The sequence below is a fragment of the Cnephaeus nilssonii genome (assembly GCF_951640355.1).
Source record: "Cnephaeus nilssonii genome assembly, chromosome: 18".
NCBI classification, from domain to species: Eukaryota; Metazoa; Chordata; class Mammalia; order Chiroptera; family Vespertilionidae; genus Cnephaeus; species Cnephaeus nilssonii.
The window spans coordinates 6,563,472-6,591,177 of NC_137089.1; the positions used below are offsets into that span (position 1 = coordinate 6,563,472).

General features: G+C 57.9%; 1 protein-coding gene across 25 annotated transcripts in view; it reads right to left on the reverse strand.

Moving 5' to 3' along the window:
- Positions 1-27,706, reverse strand: part of LOC307114359 (uncharacterized protein) — a 459,274-nt gene that overhangs the window by 334,321 nt on the left and 97,247 nt on the right. For 11 of the 25 annotated variants that reach the window (XR_013814983.1, XR_013814987.1, XR_013814988.1 and 8 more), the window contains exon 3: positions 2,923-3,030. The exons of the other annotated variants lie outside the window; for them this stretch is intronic. The gene's annotated coding sequence lies outside the window, so the exon portion shown is untranslated. The remainder of the gene's footprint in view (positions 1-2,922; positions 3,031-27,706) is intronic. 25 annotated transcript variants of the gene reach the window in all.

Sequence of the window (27,706 nt, forward strand, 5' to 3'; positions counted from 1 at the left end):
CCCGCCGAGTGCCCTCTGACCAAGGCCCGAGCGGGTGGCCTGCAAGTATCAGACAGGAGCCAGGAGAGGCCTCCAGAGTCAGGGTCAAAAAGCAAGGTGGGGGTCAAAGGGAAGAAGCCCAGCCTGTGTGCGGGTCCAAGGAGGGGCCTGGGTGAGGGAGCGAAACTGAGCAGGTCAGGAGCTGACAGGTGAGCAGGTGGAAGAGTGGAGGCCAGTCGATTGACAGCTGAGAAAAGAGAGCCCGGAAAGCAGTAAAGGGCTTGCCCAGGGTCCAGGGGTGCGGGGTGGGGGTTGGGGAGGCGGGGCTAAGGTGGCATCCAGGTTACTGGCACCTCTGTTCCATGGCAGCAAGAGTCAGATGGCCCAGGCTCGCGCACTGGGAAGGTACCGGTGCCCTCCCATTGGCAGGGAGCCCAGGGGCGCTGATTTCCAGGCAGGGGTGCAGGCGGGGGCGCGGGGCCCTTCGAACAAGGGCAGCACAGGCACAAGCACCGTGCTTGGTCCTGGATCAGAGCCCCCATGGCCGACCAGCTCCGCCCCGGACGCGCTCAGGACTGCACCTTGAATCCAGCACCTACCCCGGTTCTGCCTGCTCCCAGCAGCCAAATTCCGGGGGAACTCCTCTCCCGTCACCCCCAGACAGACCTGCCAAGCCTCTTCTCCATCCACAGAAGGCAGGCCCCCCTGATCACACCGGCAGCCACGGGAGACAATTCTTCCAGCTTCTAGATCCTCTGCCCCAGGGACCCGAGTCCCATCCACCCTCACCCCGCAGCGGGAGCAGCTTGTCCAGCCCTCGGGGTGCTGCAGGGAGTGTGACCCCAGAAAAGGCTGCCGCAGGTCTGCGTCCACGCTTGTCCCAAAGCCCGTTGCCGGGAGCGGGAGCGGGAGCGTGGGCTCCGGAAACAAACTCTAGGAGCTGCCGAGAGCTCGGGGGCCAAGCCAGGCCCGCAGCCCGCGCACAGGAAGTCCTGCCGGGCACCGCAGGCGGGTTCTGACAGCAGAAGCGGGAAATCAGGTGATGCCATGAGTGCCCGGCGGTGCGGACCTCCATGGGACAGAAAGGCTTCCTCAGCGCAGATGCGCTCAGCGCCCAGGAGGTCTCCTTCACATGCAGCTTTGAGGGTCTGAAGAGGCAGCGCCCGCTCTGGGAAACCTCCCCAAGGGGACCAGGGCCCCTCTCCAGGCCTCCCGCACCCCTGGTGAGCTTGGGGTGCCCTGTATGTGCACCAGCACCCCGTGCCCCCCACTATGACTGAAGGGCGAGGCCTCATGCTCTCCATCCCCCTGTGCCGAGGCTGCTGAACACAAGGCACTCTGCCACATTTCGGGCACAAGGAAAAGATGGCACGCACGCCACATTAGCGCATTCTCTACTTCCCTCCCCGTCTGCCTTCCCCGGCCATCTGCACACCCGTCGGTCCACCTTTCTCATCCACCTGTCCGTCCTTGCACAGTGTTCAAATCTGTGAGGGGAACCATTCTCCTTTTTAATTGTCTCCTTGACCCCCTTCAGCATTTCCTTTAAAAAGCAATCGCAGCGGACCTCCTCCAATGACCTTGAACACGTTCTTCTCTGGGCTCTCCCTGTAGCTCCCTCTTCCCCTCGCCACTGCCTCCTCTCCCAAGCCGCCTCATCCGTTTGCTCTTACAGGACGCGCAACGGGAGGCCCAGCGCTGGGGTGTGAGGGCCGGTGAGACAGTCCTTGCGGAACGAGCTCACCAGCCGTCGGGGGTACGGGCTGGGGAGGGGAAAGGAGCCACGTGGAAGAGGGGGTACGGGCTGGGGAGGGGAAAGGAACCACATAGAAGAGGCCCGAAATCGCGGCTGCGTCCAGGGGAGGGAGCGACCAGGTCTGCTCTGGGCGAGGGTCTGCGCATGACCTGCAAGGCGATGCCCAGCTTTCCCGAAGCCGATCCCTGACCGGTGGGAGGCACAGAGGAGAGCAGGCCCAGGACTTTAAACCAGCCTGCTGCATGGAAGGACCGCGGCATGGTATAACCCAGGGATCCTCAAACTTTTTAAACGGGGGGGCCAGTTCACTGTCCCTCAGACCGTTGGAGGGCCGGACTATAGTTTAAAAAAAAAAAAAAACTATGAACAAATTCCTATGCACACTGCACATATCTTATTTTGAAGTAAAAAAAAAAACAAAACGGCAAAAACACCCGCATGTGGCCCGCGGGCCGTAGTTTGAGGACGCCTGGTGTAATTAATGAATTAAAAAACAACAACACAAAAACTCTGGTTTGGGAGCCTTTCCTCCTCATCTCCACTGTCTCACTCAATACCCACAACATCCTCCGGAGGCCGGTGCCAACAGGATGCCCATTTTACAGATGAGGAAACCGAGGCTTGGGGAGGATGGGTGATTTGCCCAAGGGGAGGCCAGGAGCAAAACCCGGAGGGACTGGCTCGGCCGGAAGCCTCCGTGTCCACTGCCACCCTTCACGGCAGGCAGCCTCCGACCGGGCGAGGCTGGAGCGGGCACTTTAAGGAGGTGGGGCGGGAGGAATCCATCATCCAGGTGCCCCCAAAGGCGTTGTGACCTGGTTACTAACCCCAGCGCGCCTTCCCATCCTCTCCCAGGTACGGCCCCCACCTGTCTCAGCCGGACCGCCAGAGCATCCTCCTCCCCCAGGAGGAAGGAGCGGGGCGCCACTTCGGAAATGGGGGCTCCTTCCGCGACTAGGGGCCGAAGGAGAGAAAACTCCCGAGGCACGCGGTACCGGCGATCACAGAGCCAGGCCCCTGTGTCAGGATGAGGTGACCGAAGCCGACAGCCCGAGCCCTGCAGCGCGGCCCAGGCAGCCAGGCCGAGAAGTGAAGAGCCACAACCCAAGCTGAGTTGCGAGACATCACCAATTCCGAAAGCCACTCTCGGGCCGTCCCATAAGGGTCGAGAGGAGACTGTCCCTTACCTCCCTCCTCCAAGCTCAAGGCGTCAGGGAAGGCGGGTGCTGGGGTCCCTCCGGAGTGCTGAATGGACGCGTGTGTGTTCAGGTGAAGGGCACCTAAGTCCCAGGAGTCTGCAAACAGATACGGAAAGGACAGAGAATGATTGGCACCAGCGTCCACATGAGATAGCTCATTCCCTTAAACAATCAGCCGTCCCCGCCCTAGCCGGTTTGGCTCAGTGGATAGAGTGTTGGCCTGTGGACTGAAGGGTCCCGGGTTCGATTCCGGTCAAGGGCCTGAACCTGGGTCGCATTCAGGAGGCAACCAATCAATGTATCTCTCTCACGTCGATGTTTCTCTATCTCTCTGTCCCTCCCCTTCCCTTCTACTCTAAAAATCAATGTTAAATATTCTCTGGTGAGGATGAACCCCTCCCCGCCCCCCCCAAAAAAAAATAAGAAAAAATAAGAAGTGCCTGTTTACTACGAGCTAAATGAGAAGCAGTGGGAGAGCTGATATTTATTGAGCAACTGTGCTGTATCAAGTACCGTGATGTACAGTTAAATACACGAAGCCATTTAGTCCCATGAGACGGGGTTTTGATAGCTCCGTATGTCAGAGAGCGTGTGAGAGGCGAGGCCAGCACTGATGGCCGGGTCTCCTGACTCCCTAGCCTCCCCCATCCATCCTCTGCCCCTTCCCCCCTAAAGCTTGAGTTCATCCGATTCCAGGAATTCTGGCTGGGGAGGTCGAGGATTAGAAACATCGCATCCCTTCATTCTGAGGACGGCCTGTCCCAGATGCCCAAGGCATTCCACAGGAGGCGGGGCTTATGGGAACCGGGGAAGCTGTCTCCGATTAGCTTGGTTGTAACTTTTATCTGGGCCCCACACTGCGATCTGCTAACACGCCATCCGTGCACATCGTGAATTACTCAGGGAACAAACAACTGCGTGGCGTCCCCAGGGCCTCTCATCCCAGCGGATCATCGAGGCAGCTGCAGGAGGCGGCCAAAAGGGGCGAGACGGCCACCCCTAATCTTATCAGCACTGCGAGGACCCCCTAAGACACCCCGGAGCAGGACCAGGCGCTCCGCGCGTGAGCTCTGACACGGACTTCTCTTCTTCAAGGGACGGTGTGGCGCCCCCAGAAAACCACACTGTTACATCACCATGGAGGGATCCTTCCAGACCTCCATCCTGCACCCCACCCCCCGCCCCCCGCCATCCCCAGCTCCACAGCATCTTGGAAGCCAAATCACCGAGCAGATGGGACTCCCGTGAGCACAGGCCGGAATAAAGAAGACTGACAAGTGCTGGAGGGGGATTTGCCCTCCAGTCTGGAAACAGCCAGAGAAATACTCTTGCCCCAAGGGCAGAGGCCCGGTGGCCCGCATTCCCCACCATCACCTCCCTCTCCGCCAGGAAAACTGCGCCACCGTTTGCTTCTGTGAGGCCTCTTCCTTGGGTTGTCGGTGTCATGGGGACCTACAGCAGCCCCTCCCGTCAAGGGCTGGTTGGACCCATCGCTGCTCAGAGTGCCGGTTCCCAGCGGGAGACGGGGAACCCCTCCCTCGGAGAAGGCCCCCTGGCTGACAGCGTGCTCAGAAAGATGCCCTCCTCGCACACCCACGCTCCCACGTGGGCAGCCTCCCTCGCTCCCAGGCCTCATGCCCTGAAAGAAAAGGCGTTTTCCTTATGGTCAAATGCACTGGCTTTGTGACCCCAAAGGGGAGCCCGCTGACTGTGGGCTCGTGGTCAGACTGCCCAGGTTGGCATCCCAGTTCCACTGCAAACGTTCTTTGAGGAGCCTGAGCAAGCGGCTCTCTGAGCCTCCGTTCCTCATCTGCAAGGTCTGTTCCCAAAGCAAGAACCTCTGCACAGCTGAGCACGGGGCCTGGCACGTGACCAACGCTTAGGAAGGTCCGCGATCGGCAAACCACTGAGGCAGGTGCCGGGGCCCTAACTCTTGGTCTCCTCCCCGTAAGGAGGGAGAAGGTCTCCCCTCTCCCTGTGTCCCCGCGATGACTGGGTCAGCGTCGTGGCTCAGGACACAGGGCGCAGGAGCAGGAGAAGCCAATGAGAACGGAGCTGAAGTCTGGGGTTTGTGGCCGCCGGCCTCGGCTCCAGGCCTGACGGACCCTCCTTCTCCGTTTACTCATCTGCAAGAAGGAGCCGATGGCAACCCTTGCCGGCTCCCAGGCCAGCCGCACGGGACCGTGCCGGCGGGACACGCGCCAGAAACGGGAAGGTGCGAGAGACACGTAGCAAATCCTAACGGCAGTGCCACTGACAAAGCGGCCCCGGACAGGACACCGTGCTGAGGACTACCCTCCGGGACCTCGCTGAGCACCCACGAGGACCCCAGGAGGTCAGGAGGTCATGCCCATTTCACAGACGTGGAACGTAAAGCTCAGAGAGGCCGGGGAGGCCGCCTGACCCCACCAATGTGCGGCTGAACCACTGGTTTGCAAGCTCACCCCCGCCTCCTTGTAAGGGGGGCAGCAACAGCCCAGAAAGTCAGCTCTTGCCGAGAAAAAAAAACAAAACCTCCTTCCAAGGCAGCCAAGTCGATTAATGCTTTTAATTAACGTTTTAAACCACGGAGCAATGTTCCGTGGTAATTAGGGAACTAACATTTCGAAGTTTCTCCCGGGAGCGGGCCCAGCCAGAGGCTCGCTGCCAGAGCCCGGGGAGGCGGTCCTGAGCGGCCAGGGCGGGCAGAGTGGGAAGGTCGCCGCCCCACGGCAGTGCCCCGCGCCCGGCAGGCTGTCGGGTAGCTTCCCACCCATAGAGACCAGCCAGGGAAGAAGGAGACCGGGCCCCTTTCCCTCGGGACCCAGCCAGCCCAGAGGAAGAGGGAGCAGAGTGCGGCGACACGCAGCCTGTCCAGCCCTGAGCTGCTCCCAGGCCCCCCGGCCTGCCACACCGTCCCGGGACAGGGAGGCCCCTGCTCTGTGGCTGACAGACAAACCCTGCCCTTGCACCTGAACCAGGGGACCCCGGGCTTTCTCGGGATGCTGACAGGTAGACCTAGCTAGACCCCCAAGATCCCAGGAGGAGAGAGGCGGATGGGGGGCCCAGACACAGGCCCCTTGGCCATTGTGTTCAGGGGTCTTTCTCGCTCTGCCAGGGTCTTCCTTGTTCTATTCCTCCCCACGCCCCGCAAGGCAGGGTGGTAATAGCTTCTTCTCTCCCAGGAGAAGGTGAGGCGCCGAATGCGGCATACGGGACTGAACCGTTAATCACCAGCACGGCTGTGAGCAAGGCTGCCTCACCCTCGGGGCGGTGGCCTTGAATGGCACCCACATGCCGCCTCGGCAGGGGGGCCAGTGGACACGTGAACAGCCAAGACCAGCCGCCCACCCCACAGGCAGGGGCCCTTGCTGTCGGCAGCACAGACTGCGGCAGCCGTCAGATGAAGGACTACGTGTTAACTCCGGTTAGGAAAGTGCCGTCCTGTCCGCAGGATTCTTGACCTGGAAACCATTCAAACATCAGCTGCTTGCTGCAAACAGACCGCGGGGGTGGAGGAAGGCACCTGAGGAGCAGAGGGCAGGCTGGGCCCCCTCTTCGCCCAATGAAGACCCTGGGGGAAGCCCCAGCCTTGGGGTGTGCTCGCTCAAAGAGAAGGCCCTGGGAAACAACAAACACGGGAGGGTCAGCAGAGCCTGCCTCACACACTTGCCCCGACGCTGAGATCCAACAGGCCCACGTGCACCGGAAACAGGTGCCGACCCAGGACACAGGCTGCCGGGGGGCAGAGCTCGTCCCGTCAGCAGCTGTGCACCCTGGGCAGGCCACTTGACCTCTCTGATCCTCCTCTGTAAGTCAGGGCCAGTCAGAGCAGTTACCTCCCAGGAATGCGGAGAGGACGCCCTGCTGTGCACGCAGGATGCTTCGCCCAATGCCTGGCTCACAGCAAGTGCTTGGTTAATACCTGTTATTCTTGGGGTCTCACGGCTGCCATTACTCCCACTGAGGGGCAGGCAGGCTAGATAATCCTGGATTTGAATCCCAGCGCGGCCCTTTCCTGGGAATGCGGCCAGAGACTGATTGCTTGACCTCCTTACGCCCCAGTTTGCTCGCGTACGAGCCGTGGGAGTGACCAGCAGCCACACTGGACCACCCGGGATCGCCGGACGCGTAGTAAAACAAGTGGTGCAGCCTGCGCCTTCCAGATGGAGAACCCAACCCGAACCGAGGGACGTTCCCCAGAGCAACCGGCCTGCTCGCCTCAGAAAGGTCAAGGTCAGGAGCAGCCCAGGAACCGCTCCGGGATAAGGAGACACGGCCACTGAGTACAGAGGGATCTGGCATCAGGAAAACCCAAGAGGCCATTACTGGGACAACTGGTGAAATGGTGTGTGGCCTGTGGGTTAGATAACACAGTTGAAGCAACACTCAATTGCCTGAGTTGGAGAAGATTTAGGGATAAAAGGGCACGTCCACAACTTACTCTCAAATGGTTCAGAAAAAAAAATGGTGTGTGCGTGTGTGTGTGTGTGTGTGTGTGTGTGTGTGCGTGTATATGTGTGTGTGTGTGTGTGTATGTGTGCTTGTGTGTGTGAAGGGGGTTGGGTGAAGAGCGGGTTAACAATGGTGAGTCTGGGTGCACAGCAGCTCTTTGAACCATCCCTGCCATTGTTTCTGCCCGTGTGAATGGCCCGGAGCCGAGGAGCAGGGTGGCAGCGACAGACCTAAAGGCCTGAGTACCCACCATCCATGCGAGCCCCAACACAAGCCTTTCTCACAAAGGCCATGTCACCTTGTGCAGAGATGCGATGATTTCCTGGGTGGAAAACTACAAAGGGTAACTAACCCTTAAATCTAGTTTGAACCACCACCCCTCCCGCCACGAAGAAAGACCAATGGATGGCTCCCTGTCCCTGCACCCCAAGGCCAGGCTTGGAGGGCCCACCCCCACCCCCCGGCCAGCCATCCAGCAGCACGCCAGGGAGGCACCTGGAGGAGGGCAGAGGGCAAGGGGGGCTTTCACGTGAGCCAGGCAGTGTCAGGAGAGCTGCCTGCATCTGCAGTCACGTGATCCTCCCAAGAACCCTTACGGCAAATGCTACCTTTATTTCCATTTCGCGTTGCAGGAAACTGAGGCTCGAGGGAGGCTTTCGCCTGGTGTTTTATCTGGAAGGAGGGTGAGCTGGGATTTGAGCCCAGAGATTTCCACGGACAAAGGAGAGGCAGGCGCCAGAACGAAGCAGCCAGAACGAAGACCAGCCCATCGCCTGGTGCTGAGTCCGCAGGCCCAGGAACACCGATGTCTCGATGCAGCAGGAAGCTGTGGGGTGTGGAGACCCCAGCTTCCTGTCTGGTGTTCCCCCACAAGCACTGCCCCAGCTCACAGATGCACTCACAGACTTACATCTTCTTTTCCAAGAAGTTCAACCACACAGGGACGACACTTGGGAGACCCAACAAGCAGAGGATGCGGGTGTCTTTGGGGTAGAGAAAGGGGGTCTGGGGACAGGGATGGGTAGGACTCTCCGTTGAAAACTACTTCATCCCTCCTGGGTTTGCCTTACAAATGCCTGGCCTGTTCAGAAAGCGTTCGTTGTTTGTGACACAAAGGAGAAAAAAGAAATGAGCTGTCACTGTGGGAGCCGCTCTGAGTGGGAGGCGGCGAGCCATTCCACGTTTGCCATGGTGAGCGCCTGGTGCCCCCCTGTCCCTTCGTGACACCCACTTTCCAAGGTGGGGGGACGAGAATGACGAGAGACCCGTCACCCTGGAGGGCGTTGGATGTGATCACCACGAGACCAGCCGCAGGTCCTGAGACGCCGGAGCGGCTGTGACAGGGACTTGGGGAAGCCGCCCAACGTGCAGGCAGACCTGTCCTGCTGTGCTTCACACGTGTTACATGTCTTCAAACTCAAGACAATGTCTTCCTGAAGGCTCCGAAGACAGTTCACGTTTTTTTAGCAATAAAGCATTTTTAATGAAGGCATGCACCTTGTTTTTTTAAGGCATAATGCCACTGCACACTTACCAGACTAGTAGAGTGTAAACATAACATTTTTTTCTCTTTTTTCCCCTAATATATTTTTATTGATTTCAGAGAGGAAGGGAGAGGTAGAGAGAGAGAAACACCAGTGATGAGAGAGAATCATTGATCAGCTGCCTCCTGTACGACCCACACTGGGGATCAAGCCTGCAATGGGGCATATGCCCTGACAGGGAATCGAACTGTCAAACCATGACCTCCTGATTCATAGGTCAATGCTCAACCACTGAGCCATACAGGCTGGGCTAACATAACTTTTCTATGCATGGGCGGGGGGAGGGAGGGGAGAGACCAGACATGCATGTGACCGGCTTTATGGTGACGTGTGCTTTGTGGCAGTGGCCTGGAACTGAACGGGGCAATGTCTCCAAGTGTGCCCCGAACCCTACCTGGCATGGTTCTCTGACGCCAGTGTGTGCAGGAACTGGGTGTGCTCTCATCCCTGCCTCAACCCAGCAGGCAGGCGGGGACTCTTACCACCCCCGGGGCACAGCTCAAGAAACCAAGGCCGAGGACGGTTAGAAAGTGCCCACACTCTCCGAGGAGGGCAGCCATCTAGCCCCGGACACAAACGGGGCTCCGACACCCTACACTTCCCCCAGGAGGCAGCGTGAGGACCCACCACTGTCCCATGAAGAAAGGACTCGGAGTCAGAGACTCCTGGGCTCCTGGGCTCCTGGCCAGACTGCCCCTCGAAGCTGCACGCGTGGGTGAGACGGCATCCAGCAGCTGCATGGGGACTGAAGGCGTGAACACGCAGGAAAATGCTTTGTGAACCGTGAAGTGCGTGGCTAAGCCTCCCATCAAAACAGAGGGTGCGGTGGCCGCTGCGGGAGGAAGGCGGCTCTCCCAGAAACATGGAGGCCTTTCACCTCCACCTCAAACTTTCCTTTTCGTACCTACACTCACATGCAACTTTCCCTCGCCAGCCTCCTCCCACCTCCCCTCCTGCCCCAGGGTGTCACATTCGTGAAGCAGCCCCACAACCTCCCTTCCTGCCCACACAGGTCTGTAAACAACTCGCCACACGCCAGCCTCACAGGCACGTCCTGGTGGCCCGGTGCGGAGGTGCGGGGCTGGCGGCACCGTGAACTGTGCGGGCAAACGCTCTGCAGAGCGTCCAGCGCCCGCCCTCCTGGCCACGTCCAGGCCGAGGGGTGACCGTACATACAAGTCCTTCCCCACGCAGGCCTCATGCAGAGGAAGGGGGGTGGGGGGGACCGGCAATGGCTGGGTCTCTCAGATCTGTAAATCTCTGATTCTATCTCCTCTCTGCTCAGTCTCTACTTCCTGAACTGCAATGACAGCTCATTTACATACAGGAGGGGGGCGGGGGCGACCATGCGGTTGCTTAGACCCCGGGCTGTAGATTTGGGGTGACTCAGAGAGGAGAAAAATGTGTATTTTTCAGTCAGCTCGATAGAGGGGTGTCTCCAATTTTCCAATCGCTTAGCTGATGTAAGGTCGCTGGGCCCTGGGACCCCGGGGGAAGTTCCAGGCTCCTGGGAGTTGAAACGTCAGCGAGCAGAAGCTAAGCTGGGAATTTCCTGCCGCGGACAGGTGCACCAACAGGTGGCTGGAGGGAGAGTCCCCTCCCCGAGAAAAACATCCCTTACCCATTCACTCTCCATCTCAGTGAGTCATCGTCTCGGGAGCCAAGGAAACACTGTGTCCAACACTGGCCCAGGGCCAACCACCAGGAAGTCACGCCCCCAGAATGAAGGGCGCCTCTTCCAGGAAGCCAATGGTGAACACCCCCTAGACGAGAAAAGCTCAAAAACAAAATCATCGCTAAAATAGGAAGTATGTGCTGGGTGAATTAACTACGCCGCTTCCAGAAAGCTTAGGCACCCCACCCCCCCCAAAATCCAGGGTGCCTATTGTATGCCGGGTGCCAGGGATAAAATGGTGATCACGCAGGCATATCCATCCAGCCACCATCCAGAGCAGCGGCTGACCGTGCTGGCGGATGATGACCTCCAAGACAATGACCTTGCTCAAGATCGAGCATCCTTCCAGGGGAGCCCACATACAATGATGGACCAAACCTCGTCTCAGTTCTGGAAAATTCTGAAGGGCCATTCGAGCTCCAGGGCTCCCGTGAGGTTGGCTGGGGCCTTTGATGGGGGACATTGTCACAACTAGACTTCTCCTTCTGCCTAGTCCTGATCTCTTTCCCCTCCGTTTCACCGACGACGTGGATCCCAAAGGCATCCCATCATAAACATCCGGCCTACTAGTCTGCATCTCAGCATCTGCTTCCCAGGGACCCCAACCAGCAGGGAGAAGGTGCTTCTGAGTGATGCTCAGGCCCCGTGAAGGTCCTGGGACCAGGGTGGCAATCAGACCGTTTCTAGATGGAAACTGCTTCCTGGGAGCGCCCTCCTGACCATGGGGCTGAAGCCCGAGTTCAAGGCCACTATGATCGATGGATGAGACCTGGGGAGCCACAAATACCTTTTTTTTTTTTTATGTGTGGATCAGTCCAAGATCCCGAAGATAGAGGTTCACTTTCCTCATTTTTGTTCCCCAGCACCTACTATAGGAGAGGAGCTGAAGAGAACGGCTGCTGAGTGATGAGCTGATGAATGGGCGAATGGACAAAGAGATGAAGAAGTCGTGTCTAAAGCAGCCAGGCAATAAGCGAAAGGTAAGGATGACTGGGTACAGGTTAAACCCTGCAATCGCATAAAGCGTTTATCACAGTTCTCAAGAAACGCTGGCGATGAAGATGACAGCTGAGCCGCTCAGGAAGAACTTGCTAGAGAAGGTGTCCTGTGATGAGCAGCCGGAAAGAAGGGAGGGAACGGAGGAAGGCCGGTAAAACAAGAGAAGCGAGATGCTAGCATTAGCCACCGCGTTCAGACTGCGCTCATCCGATAGGGCGTAAATAACACCCCATCACAGACAGCCCAGCCATGCAGGGGGGGGTGAGCCATCCATAACCATCACATCTGACGCCGTGAATGTGGGCTATGACATACCCAGTACCAGCAGAGGCAGCAGTCAATGGGAGGTCCTAGACGTAGGACTGCCGTTTGGGGACTTGAACCCACAGTGATAGGAACTCATCGGGGTCATGGAACAGAGGGGCTAGGTGACAGCTGGTAAGCTAAGCTTCAGAACTGATGGAAGACTCCTTAAATCATCCATCCCTTAGGTTTTGGGCAGGTGCTTCCCCCCCCCTAATCTGCTGTGCTCCTGCAGGGGGGCGGGGGACTTGGGGACATGCCCAGAGCTTCCACTCAACAGCAGAATCAATCCTGGGCAACCCTCAGACCCCGGCCTCAGTCCCCCTAAGGAATGTATGTACCCTGGGGGCCACCTCATTCAGGCACCCGCCTCGCCCACCCAGTGCCTCATTTCTGCGGGCGATGCCCAGGACACAGGAGTGCTGAGGGCAAGTGGAATGAACAGGAGCCTGGTGTTTGTGCAAACAAGAGGAAGTGATGAGGACAGTGGGAAAGGAATAAAGTGTGCCTGGGACAAGGATGACACCTGATGTCACAGACACGATTTGTTAAGGAGTAGAAAACACAGATGCCTTTGGCTGATGACTACCCATCCCTGAACTGGGAGCATCTAAAAGGCTAAATGCCGGGGCCATCGGCGGTGACAAGCCAAAGAACCGACCTCCAGGGCCAGCCAGGATGCCCGGTGTCCGATTGGAGGCCCAAGTCACAGGGAGGCAGTAACGCTCACAGCTGAGCAGACAGACTCTGCAGCCGAGCACCCTGGGCTTGGTCGAAGGCTCCGCCCCTTCCTTCCTGTGACCTGGCCTAGGTAGAGCCACCTCCCCAAGCCTCGGCCTGACAGAGTGCCTGGAGGCGCTGAGCACCGGCTAGGCCACACACCGGACACATAGCTGGTGCTCACAGCAGCTGCGGGTGCTGTTTAACCATAGGCTCCAGGTCTCAGACCACCCAGGGCTAGTCTCCAGCTGCTCAAGCATCTCCTGTGAGGCCCTCCTGGGGGGAGCCGGGGTGGGGGTGGGGGGGCAGCAGAGGGCCATAGCTCCATTGTAACCCAAACAGCTCTCCTAGAACCATTATCTGTAGAAGGCCTGCTCATAGATTTCAGTTATGCCCAAGGGGGTTGAGGGCTTTAGGAAAGTATGATAACGGCAAACGTCCATGCTCTCATTTTAATAAAGAAAAAAATGAGGCCTCCAGAAACCAAGGGGCTCGTCTGAACTCACACAGCGGGGCCGCGGCACAAAGACGCAACGAGGGATCCTGGCTCACGCACAGCCCACCCGTCCCAAGGCTGGAGGCGCTGGGTACCTCCTCTGACGTCTAACACTCGAGGGCAGGAGACTCCCACCCTGGCGGGGGTGGGCACGTGGTGACCCCAGATGCTTGGCACCGCAAATGGAAGCCCGTAAGTCCTTGCCTTCAAAGCTGGGTTTAAAGACCAACAGGGATGTCAAGAGGAGAAGCAATCCAGGCAGACGGAGTGTGAACTCCTCCACTTCCCTCACGAGGGACCATCTCCCCTGAATGACCTCCCAGAGTTGGGCGGGGGCTGAAGGAGGGGCCCTCGAGGCACGAAAAGGAATCGGCCCACAAACATCAGGACCGAGAGAGGCAAGGATCTAAGGGGGAGAAACCAGTCCCTTCCGTATCGTGAAATCACAGCTCCCAGATACTCTGACGGGTCTTGTCCAAAGTTACGCCTGAGTCTCCATCTGCCCGCAATGTACACCCACCCAAGCAGTCATTTCTCTCTCTCCCCGGGAAGAGAGGACAAAAGAAGAATGAGACTTCTCACAAGTGAAGATGCTCTCGAGTGACCACGGGTCAACTGTCAACCCAAGAACCGGCACACACAAAGCAAGGAAACCCCGGCACGGAGCACAGATCGATCCCACAGAAACCGCTCGTAACGGCCGGCCCTCCCCAGCCTCCGCCGTGCCGGGCGCCGGCGGCCTTTCTGTGTGATCCCTAATCCTGAAAGGCAGCGGTATTGTCCCCAGGTGACAGATGGGTAAAATGAGGCTCAGTGAGTCCCCAAGACACAGCCAGACCGGAGGGTGTGCTGTGTGCAGAGTCCTGTGTGAACGGCAAGACCTGCCGAGCGAAGGCCTTTGCCCAGGTCCCTCCTGCCCCCCCCACACCCTCTTCTATTTCTAAGGGCATTGAGTGTGACTGAGGTTGATTTTACTCAACAAGGAAGACACAGATAGTCCAGCGTGGGAGGGGTGCAAGCAACATCAATGCCACCATCAGAAAGTCCATACAGCCTGGCCAGTGTTGTATGTGGTTGAGCGTCGACCCATGAACCAGGAGGTCACGATTCGATTCCTGGTCAGAGAACATGCTGGAGTTTTGGGCTCCATCCCAGGTAGGGGGTGTGCAGCCAATTGATGATTCTCTTTCATCAGTGATCTATCTCTCTCTCTCTCTCTCTCTCTCTCTCTCTCTCTCTCTCTTCTTCTCTCTGAAATCAATTAAAATATATATTTAAAAAGAAAGAAAGAAAGAAAGAGCCCGGCCAGTGTGGCTCAGTTGGTTGAGCATTGTCCCATGGACCAAGAGGTTGCTGGTTTGATCCCCAGTCAGGGCACATGCCTGGGTTGCCAGCTCAATCCCCAGTGTGTGTGTGTGTGTGTGTGTGTGTGTGTGTGTGTAGGGAGTGGGGGGACTGGGGGGGGAGGAGCATGCAGGAAGCAACTCTCATCGATGTTGCTATCTCTCCCTCACCTCTTTCTAAAAAAATCAATAAAAACATTAAAAAAAAAAGAAGAATACCCATACAGGGGAGTCCTGTTCCAGACAAGGGTGGGAAGACAAGACCAGTAAGATTTCTTCCGCAAGACAAGAAGGTAAGATTCTATAAGTCTAGAGTGAAATTCCAATTACTCCCCCTGTGTTGGATTGAAGGCATTTCTGAGCTGTCAACCTCAGGCTTCCTCAGGGACAGGCTCTGTATGTCCATCCTGGCTTCTCCCAGCGAGCCTCGGCCTTCCTGGGGAGGAAGGTCCCAGCTGGAGAGCTGGGCGAGGACTCTCTCCAAGGCACCAGCAACCGACAGCCGCGTCAAGCAGGGCGAGAGGGGCCTCCGACCCCCCAGGATGTGGTGAGTCGAAGCAGCAAGAGAAAATCGGAGAAAGCTATCTAGAAACAGCACCACCAGCAGAGAGATGGAACAGGAACCTGCAGAGACGTTTCTTCTTTGTGTGATAGCTAGGAGGCCCCAAAATAGCTGCAAGAGTTACGTCCCAAAGCTCCCTGGAGAAAGAGCCTGCCTTGTCCAGAAGACAAGTCTGCGAGGACAAGTGTGGAGTCTGAAGTCATGAGACTACAAAGAGGGAGCTCAGATGCCCTAGCTGGTTTGGCTCAGTGGATAGAGTGCTGGTCTGTGGACTGAAGGGTCCTGGGTTCAATTCTGGTCAAGGGCCCTGGTTGCGGGCTTGATCTCCAGTGTGGGGTGTGCAGGAGGCAGCCCATCAATGATTCTCTCTCATCATTGATGTTTCTCTCTCTCTCTCCCTCTCCCTTCCTCTCTGAAATCAATAAAAATACATTAAAACAAAAACAAAAAAAAGAGGTAGTTCAGACTCCACGTGACAGTGTGACGATGTGAGCAAGGAGCCCGGTGCTTCATCCCAGCCTTCAGGCTCTGAAGCCAGTGTGCTCACGAGCATGTCACACAAAGGCTCCATCTGGAAGCTCGCTCGTTTTAAATAAAGGCTGGCTCAACCTGGAAGCAATGAACCTGGCCGGGGCCAAACCAGCGTTCCCAAAGAGAGTGGGTCAACGAGCCGGTGAAAAATAAAATCTGTCCTCACTAAGGATCAAACATATAAATTTAACAAGAGACCAATTGAAGTACACTGAGTGGCCAGATTATAATGATCTCTGAACACATAATAATCTGGCCACTGAGTGTATATCCTATACAATAAAAGACTAATATGCAAATTGTCCCCTCGACCAGGAGTTCGACCAGCAGGCAGGCCGGCCAACCACCCATGTCCCTTCCCCCTGACCAGGCTGGCCGGACCCCACCCATGCACGAATTCACGCATTGGGCCTCTAATAAACACTGAATGGCCAGATTATTATGATCTCTGAACGCATAATAATCTGGCCACTCAGTGTATAATATTTGAAGGTAATAACCCACGGTGCGGATGAGGCTGTGGTGAAACTGACATATCCACATGTGGGTGGTGACAGCATCAACAACCGTATTTGAACATGATTTGGCAATCTGGGGTCACGGAGCCACAAATCTGCGCCTGTTGGCTCAATAACCCATCTGCTGAGAACGTGTCCAAAGGATTTCCCAAGAAGAGAAGAATACGATGCACAAAGATGTTCCTAGTGCCTGCAAGTATTACAGCAAATTACTAGGAAACTTCATTTGCAATGAGAGAGAACTGGCTTAGACTAGGATTTATTGATCTGATGAACCATGACACGCTCTTTAAAAATGATCATTAATAAGGTGTTTAACAAAATGGGGGGGAAATGCTTAGGATATAATGTCAGGTGAAAGATTACAAAATATCCCCTACACCTATGCCTCACTATAATCGTTAAGTTAATAGAGGGGCAGGCATGTCATCAGAAAAGGATCTGATTGGTTGGGGAAGATGACTGATTTCATTTTCTCATCCATCTCCATTCTGCGGGTACAATAAATGACAACTCTCCTGATGTTGATAATGACGATGATGATGATGGTGATGACGGATTTTTATTGGTAAAACCTCACTAGCGTGTAGGTAAAACAATGGGCGGAACTCTGGGCCGCCAGAAGCAGAACTCAATGTGAGAAATGATCAAAAACTTCAGCGGCATTTGAAGATCAAGGCAAAGGAACGGGATCTCTAACCAGAGAATGGAAACTGCAGTCACCCATGGGCTCCTGTATTAGCGACGTCAGCCCTCCGGGCCCCACGGCGCATCCGGCGGTATCTGATCATCTGAGCTGCGTGAGATTCAGCCTTCCTCCTCCCCGACACACCCACGGTGCTCAAACAGGAACAGAAAAACCCGGATCTCTGTATATGTAAATGCCCAGCCTCCTAAAACACAAAACTCTGCGGAGAGGCCTAGAAATAATTTAAATACTGAATTTCCTTTTTTAAAAAGGCAACTTGGTCGGTTTCTACACGTGGCGCTAGGGGGTCCTATGGAACTTTCATTTTCTATAGGGGCGGGACCAGATGGGATTGCCAGTGTGGACAGAAATCCCAGCACACAGCTGCCTCCACGGATAGCCGGGGGCACGGGGTCGGGGCAGTCAAGTCAGGGGGTCAACACTTTGGAATCACACGTGACCCGAGTCCAGTCCCAATTCTAACTCTACCAGCCCTATAGCTTCGGGCGTGATCTTTCACCCCTGTGGCCTCAGTGTTTGCATCCATAAAATGGGCACGTTACAGAATCTTCCTCGTAGGGGTGTGGTGAGGATTAAGAGAGAAGTGTGCACTCAGCGTAGCACCTGCAAGCCGCGGGGGCGGGGGGGGGGGGGGGGGAGGAGGGGGGGAGGTGCCACTAACTGGTAGCGTTCTCCCTGACTCTCATTCCCCGGCTTGCCGGATGGATTTGGTGGCCTGGTTCTCTAGGTGGCACCTGTGCACTGGGCAAGGACGGGGCACATGCACAAATGATTCCCTGCAGCTCAACCGGGTCCAGAAGCCCGGTGGCTCCCAGCACAATTTTATCAGATTCTCTGAGGAGGGAGCCCTTGGCGCTGCTATTTTTTGAAGCTGGTCCCACTGTGCCACTGCCTGGGGCCCAGCTAACCCAGGCACAAGGCAGCCAGTCATTTCTCCTCCGAACCCCCCACTCCCGAGAGAGTGGGAGGCGGCAGTGTTTCCTCATTTACTGAGGCCACAGTTCAGTGGCTCCTCCTGGAAGCCAAGTGCTGTCTGGGTGACTGGCACACAGAGAGGGCTTCCCCACTGGCCGCCCTCCTGCTCAGCCCAGTGGTTTCCTGCGAAGCAGCAAAGCAGGCCAGATGGAGTCATCTGCCCCCAGAGGCCCCTGGGAAGCACCTGACCGACACGGGCAGTAACGCTGGCACGTCAAGGGCGAACACAAGTCCCTGGGGCCATTCCTGCCCAGCCCTGACCTCCTGCTCACGGATGAAGCACAGAGAATCCCACCTGTGAGCCCGAGCGCCTGCAGACCCTCATCTGTGAAATGGGTACAACCTCCCCTGCAGGGCTGCTGAGATGCCATGTGTCCAGTGCCTGCTCTCCCCCCCCCCCCTCCTGCGCCCCCAAAGAAAGGCTCTCAACCAACATGGCAGGCGCTGTGCTTGGTGTGACATCCCACTGAAGGGAGACATAGGGGACCGCTGTTCCTGGGCGGATCATTGACCCTTCACTCCCAGCACACACGCGCCCAGGCCTTGCTGAGTTTATAAACCTACAATTCTAGGCTCTAAAGATCGTCTGGGAGAGCCCGTACCTGGGGACGGGATGGAATTCCCTTCTATATGACGCTCCTAGGGCTGCCGTTACAAGTTCCCACCAACGAGGTGGCTTAAAACAACAGAAATCAATTGGCTCACAGTTGTGGAGGCTGGACATCCAAAATCAAGGTGTCCGCGGGGCCACATTCTCTCAGAATGCTCTGAGGAAGAATCCTTGCTCGCCTCTCTCCTGGCTTCTGAGCTGCTGGCAATCCTTGGTGTTCCCATGGTCTCTGTCCACGTGTGTGTGTGTGTGTGTGTGTGTGTGTGTGTGTGTGTGTGTGTCTATGTCGCCTTTCTCTTATAAAAGCACTACTCACTAGCCTTCGAGCCCACCCTACTCCAGGACAACCACATCAGCATTCGATGCCGGCCTCACAGGCCCTGTTTCACAATAAGGTCACCTTCACGGTATGGGAGTTAGGACTTGGACGTACCTTTTGGGGGCGCACATTTCCACCCTGGGTGTCTGCCGGACCTTCCCGTGGTTCTGACAGATCCAGAACTTGTCCCCAGCCGCCACATGGAAACCCCTATGTGTTCCGTCTGTCCCAGCAGCCAGGTAGCCCTCCCACCAACATTTCTCAAGCTCCCCTCTCCTGGCATAGCTGCCGACTGAGCCCCAACATGAACAGAGGATAGCACCGAGAGGGTCACAGGATTCCCGGGCCTTCGACCCCAGGGGGCCCTGGCAAGGAAGCACCCAGCACCCCACAGGCACCGATCACCATGAGCTGTGGTCAAGTGACCGGACAGACCTGTCCCGTCCGTGAATGAGGCCCGGGGGCGTGCGCAGACATTTCCCAATGACCTGGTGTGTGACCTTGGGCAAGCGGCAGAACCCCTGTGAGTGAGGTCACTGCCTCACCTAGATGCATACACCTGAGAACCAAAGGCGTCTTAAAGTGTCAGCATACGTCTTTAAGGCAAGAGAAGGCCTGACCAGGTCAGCTGACCTTCCACAGGCGATGCCTCAAAGGAGGCTGGGGCAGCGTGGGGCGAGCGCTCCCTGGGTTGGCCTTGCTCTCGGCAGGGCCACGGAGCATGCTCTGGACCCAGCTGGATCGAGCCCTGTGCTAGGGCTGGACGGGGCATGGACGACCCTGTGGTTCTGTCTGATGGAAAGCATCCTGCCTCCTCGGGGCAGCTCCCACCCCAGCCCCTGTCATTTACCTTCCTTCCCACTAATTGTATGGCCAGCCTACTTTGTGCACCAAACTGGGGTCTGGGGGATGGGTAACAGGGGAGCAGGCAAATACCCAGCCTCATGGCACTAATCCCAGCGTCCTCTCCTTCCTCTCCCCCTTCTCCTAGTCCCCCCCCACACACACACAGCAGATCCCCCTTCTCCCAGTTCATTTCTGGCCTTCCCCCAGAGGCCCCAAGTCCGCTTTGCTATTCAGAAAGGCCCTGCCCTCCTCCTGACCTCTCCCTTTGTCACAGTGGCCGGACACCCATTCCTGTCGGAGCATGCAGCCCGGCAGCCTGCAGCGGTCCCGGGAGCCACAGAAACACTCCTGCCCCGAGGAGCTGTCAGGGGTCCCTCCTCCGGAGCGGGAGTCAGGAGGATGCACTTCTGGGGGGCGGGGGGGCTGCCTGGGCTCAGGGGCCCCAGCTGGAGGGAAAGGATCTGAGTGTGTCCCAGGGAGAAAGGAAGAAGATACTCTCGGGTTCCCACCAGCAGGCTCTCCCTGCCGCTCAGGAGCCACCTGTAAATAGAGGTGACCGCGTCGTCCCGGGCAGGTTACAGGACACCCCAGCCCCACAGCAAGCTCCACGCTGCGCCAGGGCTGGCCCTGGCCGTCGGGAAGTGGGACGGAATCCGCCCCACCCCTTCCATGGCCCAGGGTACACCCAGCTCCCCAGAGGGGTGACGGGAAACCCCTCCACAGGGAGAGAGGGCTCACTGCCCAGAAATGAAGAAACGCACTGCAGGTTAGAGACCTACGACGTGAGGCCCCAACGCAGCTCTGCCCCCGACCAGGTGTGTGGCCCCGAGCGAGTCGGGGCTCCTGGAATGCCCCCACTTTCTCAGCACCTTTTCAGGCCACGGAGCGACTCCACAACCCGGGTGAACCCAGCACCGTGAGGTGGCAATACTTAGAACAAAACCACGGCCGAAGCCTGCCTTCTCCGAAATGCTATTATTACCCTGCTTTTCTCGTTATGAAAACACCAGCGATACGGAGCCACCGGAATTTAATGGGCCTCTCAGTAATGAAATTTAATTTAACACAAACCAAGCAAGCTACCCTCTCGGCACGCCTGCGAAACCCCTGGAATGGGAATTGCAATTAGTCTCTTTATTGTGACATTCTCTCTGGCTGGCTGCCCAGGCCTGACTCTGCAGGAACGTCAGGGGGACCCTTCTGAAACGCAAATCCAATCACTGGGCGGCCTCCCTCGTCCCCCGAGGAGGCGTCTCCGGGAAGACACAATGGAAGCTCTTGAGGGCCTCGGTGACCCTGCTCACCCCTCTGAGGCTGCCCCTGCCTGGCCCCGTGCACGGCTCCTCTGGGTCTGCGGCCCCTCCCTGCCTTACCCACCTGAGCAACACCTTCCAATTCGGGCTCAAAACCCACAGCAGGCTTCACCCCTTTGGGGAAGTGCTCCCACGGGGGCCTGACCCCGCCCTCCTGGGTGACCCCTCTGTGCAAGCCCCCGTTGGCACGGTCCATCCCACCAGTGGGGTCCTCCAGGCCCCTCGCCTGGCTCAGGGCCTGGCACAGGGGCGGCCACCCCCTGGGACTCCCCACAAACATGAAGAGAGCGGAAGCAGACGCAATGGAGAGGCCGCTGCCAGGCCTGGCTGACAGGGGCCTGGACACTCAGCTCCAATGGGGCCACAGGCAGCCGGGGAATCGCTCTGGAATGACCCGAACTGAGTGAGTGCTGCCCCTAAGGCATCAGGGGACAGGCAAGAGGACAAAGGACAAAGGACAGGCTCCTGGAACCCAGGACGGCCACCCGTGGGGTGAGCAGGACTTCGTCGTCAGCAGCCTCCCCCTGACTTTGCCAGGAAGATGCCCTCTTCCCTGGTGACAAATGTGCTTACGCCCCCCAGCTTTCTTTAAATCTGTATGTATTATTGATTTCAGAGAGGAAGGGAGGGGGAGAGAGAGAGAGAGAGACATCAATGAGGAGAGAGAATCATTGGTCGGCTGCCTCCTGCACGCCCCACACTGGGGATCGAGCCCACAACCGGGGCATGTGCCCTGACCCGAAATCAAACCCATGTCTGGATAGGGAGGAAAGGGCTCCTAGAAGACACTGCCCCCCTAGGGCCTGGCACAGGTGCCCCCTTCTTGGCCCAGCCTTCCTCACCCCATCTGCCTGTCCCACACCCCCCTGTGCTCATCCTCCCCACACTGTTCCTCACACCCGCTCCTCCAGGGACGCTGGCCCGGTGATCCTCCACTGGCCGGTCTGTATTTGGTGACCGATGATGTGTGAAATGGATTCAGAACTCAGAGGAAGGGCGTTCCAAGGCGTTCATAATATTGTAAGTGCTGCTCGCGAGGGGGCTGCCTTCCGAGTAGAAAAATAAAAACGTATCCAAGGGCTCTGATTCCCTCTGGGTGTGGACTCCGGGGACTTAGCTGCCACAGTGTCCCTCCGAGAAGGCAGGAAGGCGCGAGAGGAGCAGGAACTGAATGCTTTGCAGCAACCACCATCCTGCAAAGACCGGAATTCATCCACGCACCAAACATGGACCAGGTCTCCGTAGGTCGGGCACTGAGAAAGGCACAAGGGACCCAGAGATGGCAAAGCTGGTGGCCGCCTGCAGGGGCCGCAGAGCTGAAGGGCCAGCAGGCCAGCAGGCAGTTAACCCGATTAGTGCCCTGTTCCCTCTCCCCTCCTGCCTCTGACCAAGAACACTCCTGCTCGCCTCTCCTCCGGGCTAACTCCTTCCCCCCCACAACCACCTCAAGTCTACACTGTGGGGGTCTCTGTGTCCTTATGGCACCCTGTGTCCCCAACACAGCGCTTGGACCCTCCGCGGTGATCACCTGGTTCTCCTCTAAATCTCCCGTCCCAGGAGACCCCAAGTTCCCTGAGAGAAAAGAGAGCGTGCTACTTATTTCTGCGCTCCCACAATGCAGCCCGGTGCCGGGCCTGTAGTACATGCTCAATTAAACTGCTGCAGAAGGCGGGGCATCCTGCATTTGGAAGGATCCGTGCGAGTCGGAACAAGGATAGTCCCATCAGGATTTAAGAGGACGAAACCAAACAGGAAAGGATTATCGGTGCCTCAGTTTTTGCATCTGCAGAGTGGAGACAGACTCCAGAACAAGGGTGGACAGGAAGGAAGTCCTCAGCCCCGGCAGAGGCCTCCAGTGATAACTGGCCTCTCTATCTTCAGCTAGCGTGCTGATTTCCCTATCAGGGCGCCTCCATCCACAGGCTCTGCCGCAAAGATCCTATCTCCCCCCAACCGAACTTTCAAAGCATCTTTATCGGCAGCCCCCACCTCCAGCAAGACCCATTCCTGACTCCCCTGGGTAACCCTTTTATTCCGGGCCTGCCCGGGCGCACCCACTCACCCAGCCTTATCTGCAAGGTCCTAAGCTGTTGTCTTTTCCAGGAAGGGTGTCTCCTATCTACAGACCTCCAGGAGGCACGAGGAAGGGAGCGCCCCAGGCCTGATCCTGGCTCCTGCTGCAGGCTGCCCCCACCCCCTCCCACCGCCAGCTGTGTGGCCTGGGACCAACCAGCCCACCTTTCTGGGGCTCCATTTTCCCCTCTTTCCCCCTGCTCAAGGAAGGGGGTGGGCTCAAGAGCCCTCCAGCTTGGAAAGGGCAACTATCATCATCATCATCATCATCATCATCATCATCATCATTTCAGGGACTGGATTGGACAAGCCCATCTGGCCTCATTTCCGCCTGTGCTTAGCCACAAAAGGCAGGAAGGTCCAGCAGACAGAAATCAGGGATGTTCCCAGGAATTCTGTTCTCCTGGGTTTGCTGCAGAAGACAAAAAACTCTCCATGTTCAGGACAACCCTTCTGAGAAGTGCTTACTGAATATGGGGAAAACCAGAATGGGGGCCGACACACCCCAAGAAGGCCAGCGCTAGGGACGGTTGAGCACATGCCAATCCCCGGCCCCCGGCACGGAGTGCAGCCTGCAGGAGTCTGCGGGGGCCTCTTCCGTGGGCTGACCCGGGGGAGGCAGGGAAGAGGCTGCAGCCTGGCCCAGGAGCGCAGCCTCCTGAGGGGACAGCTGACCTCGGCCCTGACCCCTGCAGCCATTTCCCAGCCGGCTGGTTCCCAGCCGCCTTGAACTTCATCGCCGCGCGGCTTTCACGGAGAATGTCCGGAGCTCCCTCCAGCAGCGCCGAAGGGTCTGCGGTGAGCAGCGCTCCTCTGAGGGCAGGCCTGTGCCTCTTCCCTTCCGCCTCTCCAGCATCCGGCCACACTTGGAAAACAGCAGTCGCTTAATAAATGCTCAGTAAAGGCGGGAATAGGATGCAAACATCGTCAGGAAGCCAGCTGAGGACTGACGTCAAATGCATTCCAATGGCTGATCACCCAGGGGATGTCCTGCGTCCCACCCCACCCCCCCTTCCTCCCTGAGAGCCCACCCACCCCCTCCACTGAGTACTCAGCCCTCAGAGGAAGTGCAGGCCCCGGGCCGCTGCTGGGCTCCTGGGCTCCGGTCTCAGGGCGTGGATATCCCGCGGTGGGAGCACGAACAACCTCCTGAGCCCTCGGTGTCCCTGCTGTGACAGTGCGTCCCTCCCAGGAGGCCACCTGGACTCCCATCACCTGCTTAGACCTGGGCCTGCAGCCACCTGGCACTGTTCTTCCCCAAGACACTGCGAGGTTACTTCCGGAGTCACTGAGCATGGCAGGCACGGTCCCTGATTCGAGACCACAGAGGTCAAGATACACTTGAACTCTGGACTCGGAATCCTAAATCCTCGGCCCAGTCCTGGCTCTCCCCAGGCGACCTCGGCACGTGACGTTCCCGCGTGAGGCCTCCGGTCCCTCATCTGGAAACAGATCTATAAAAACCTGCTCTGTCTCCCCCAGAGGATAGGGGCGAAGAAAACGGAAACAGAAAGCTTGCTAAGGTGGGGACTGTAGGCACTAAATAATGATGTTATTTAAATGAATGAATGATAAGCTCCCCCACCCTTCAGTCCATCTGCCGACCAGCCCTCTATGTTCCTGCTGGATTCCTCGCCCAAGCCCCTCACCTCAGCTCCAGGCCCCCCACCCTGCTAGGTGCATGCAGCTTGGATCACCCAGCCAGGACCCTGGTGCCAGGGAATTAGAAATGGGGGCCAAGGCTTGTGAATGCGGGCACCCGACAGATGGCACAGCTCTCCCAGCCCTGGGACCCTGCCCGATGGAACAAGGAGCAGCAGGTCACCTGGGAAGGACACCCCACACCCCGCCGTCCCCACACTGCCTGGGACACTGCCTGGCCGTGTGCAACTCTGGGAGCCACAGTGGCATCAGCTGCACAACCCGAGGTGCCACCCTTGGAACACGACAAGCGCTGGCTTCACTGCATGCCAGAGAGTGGGCCACGAAGCCCGGCGGCCACGGAAAAGCTGTGTGACCGTGGACAAATGTGTCAGCCTCTCTGGGCCTCCATTTACTTAGCTGTAAAGGGGGATACGAAACAGCACCTCCCTCTGAGGGTTTTGATGAAATGAGTTCATTTCTGGCCAGCGCCGGCGGCTGCGCCGTTGCTGTACTGGGGCGCTAGACACACACTTAGATGAAGAGGCGAGATCTGGAAAGGGTGGTGAAAGTGTCTTCGACCTCAAGGCCCCCCTGTCCGTCCATCTCAGGGGAAGCGTCAGGTAAAGATGTGCCCGCGCAGTGCGGCCTCGGCGGGGAGACCTCCCAGGAGGCCAGGGCCGCGATGCTCCAGGACCACTCAAAAACCCAGCAGAAATGACCACCACACCATCCCCATCGCCTCGGGGCCGAACCCCAGGCGGGCCCTTCCCCTCCTCCAGTCAAGGAAGGACAGAGCAGCTTCTGCTCACTGGAGAGAATGATCTAGAAAGCGCAGGTGTGGCCACAGAGAGGCATGACGAGGTAAAAAACACAACTTGGGAGCAACCTGCCTGGCACTCAACGCCACGTGACCTTGCTGACGTCTCCAATCAGCGCCCCGGGTGCCTCCCCTGAAAACAGGGACATACCTACGTGCATCTTGCCTCACCCATGGCCATAAGGTTTAAATGAGTCCATTGATAAAAACGGCTTAGCACCAATAAGCACCCCCCAAATACACCAGTTCCTCCTAAGAACGCGGGTTCACGAGCATCGGCAGGTCCTCGGGATGCAAAGGGAGCATCGCATGAGAAGCGTGAGGACGAGCAGGGGGCTGGACGGAGGGAACGGGCTTTGCAGCCGGGGACGTTTCTGCCGAGTCAGCAGCAAAGGCAGCACGCCTTCGCACAGCCTCGGAGCTCAAAGGGCTGTAACAGACATGACCTCACTGGGGTTTTTTATTAGCTTCCAAGGCAGGTGAACAGGTTTGCTCCATCTCTGCTGAGACAGTGAAACTGCGGGCTCCCCTGATACCCGGAGGCGGGGCGGCCTCTCCGAGCCTGCCTGGGCCACCGGGACCCCAGGCCTGCTTCTTGATCTACGATCTGTTACCAGCCAGGCATCTCGAGAGGAAATTAATTTTTAAAAAATATATTTCCTAGAACAACATGAAAGAAATGCTGTATTTGTTTTTCCAAGGAGCAGAGCGGGGAGCGAAGCAGGGAGGCCTGGGGCCAGAATCCGGGATGTGTTTCCCAGTCTGTGAGAGGGGGGGCACGCAGCTGTCCCCCGGGGGGGGGGGGGGGGCTCTGTACGGGGCTCCGCCCAGCGATGAGCGTGGGTTCCGACGACCCCGGACGGCGGCCGTGGCTGGCACTGTATTCCTGCTTCACGCCTTCTCCTCTCTCCTCCTAGCAGTCTGCGCTCGGCTTCATTCTGTGACCTCCCAGTGCCCCTGCAATGCCAGCCCTGCCCTGGGACACTTCTGATGATTCTAAGGCCCAATTCTACCCCCTGGCCCTGCCTGGCCTTCCTACCTGCAGCCCTGCTTGCAGGGCCACTGCCGGGGCTCAGGTGTGAGGACTAACGGGACCCTGGACGCTCCTGAGCAGGGAGCCCCTTGCCTGGGGATGACTGAGCTGGGACCGCGTGGTGGGGAGGGAGGAGCAGGGGCCGGCTCCCGGCTCTCACTCTCTGCAGAAGCCTGTGTCCCTGCAGTCCCACAGGGGCTACGATTCCCACGTAACTGCCCCGTGGAATGAGGTCACGGCTGTGAAATGTTGCGGAAACGGTGGAAGAGTGAAGAAGTGACCACCGCCCTTGCTCTTGCCCCCATCCTGGAGGGGGGGGGGTGCTCCTCAAGGTCACTGTGAGAGACAGGCAGGGAGGAGGGGCTGTGGACACGGGGCGCCCTGGCAGGGCCTGGTCCCCAGGCTGTGTGTGAAGGGAGCAGGGAAAAGAGGCCCCGTCCCTTTGGAGTAGAGGCCAGTCCCACCAGGTAACCCTTGGTTCTGGTGACCATCTTGCCCCTCCGTGACTCCCGCCATCTCCGCCCACCCTCCAGCCAGCTCTTCTCCCCAGAGGCCCTGAAGCAAGCTCAGTGCCTGTGCTGCCACCCCCAGCCCTTTCCCGGTGCCCGTCCGAGAGCCTGGGAGCGCCCGCCAGCCCAGGTGCGTCCCGCGGAGGCAGCGGGGAGCAGCGGGGACGGCTGAGGCTCTGGACGGGCCAGTCGGGCCAGCTCACGTTCTGCACAGCTCTGTGGCCGAGGGCTCAACAGCAGGCCACACGCGCGAGCCAGGGGACCCAGAAACGCCCGGCTCCCATCTCCCCATCTGGGAAACAGGCATAATGAGCACACCCCGTGCTGCAGGGTTACTGGGAGGTACGGGGAGGTAACCTGGGAGGTAACCTGACACACAGCAGCACCCGATCGAGGTGAGCTACTGTAAGCTGTTAGTATTCGCCCGGCTGGGCTGGTGTGCTGGTCAGTGAGAGGGAGATGAGAGGGTATGTGTGTACCCCAAAAGTTCATTAAGAGGATTAAATGAAAATACGCACTAAAACTGCTCAGCATGCTGGCTGACACATAACAAGCGCTCAGTAAAGGAGGGCTCTAGCGATGTGAGTCGGAGGGAAGGTCCACGCATGAAGCTTTTCCAGGAACCGGAGGAGAGGCCTGGCCTCGCCCTGAGCAAGGAGCGTCTCTCTGGCCAGTGACTAAGGCCGGCGCCCGGCAGGATCCCGCTGCTCTGCAGGGTGCGGGTGGGGCCGAGGCCTCGGTTGGCCCGCATTCAGGGTGATGCACTTTTACTTTAAGGCCTGGGGAACTCCGCAGCCAG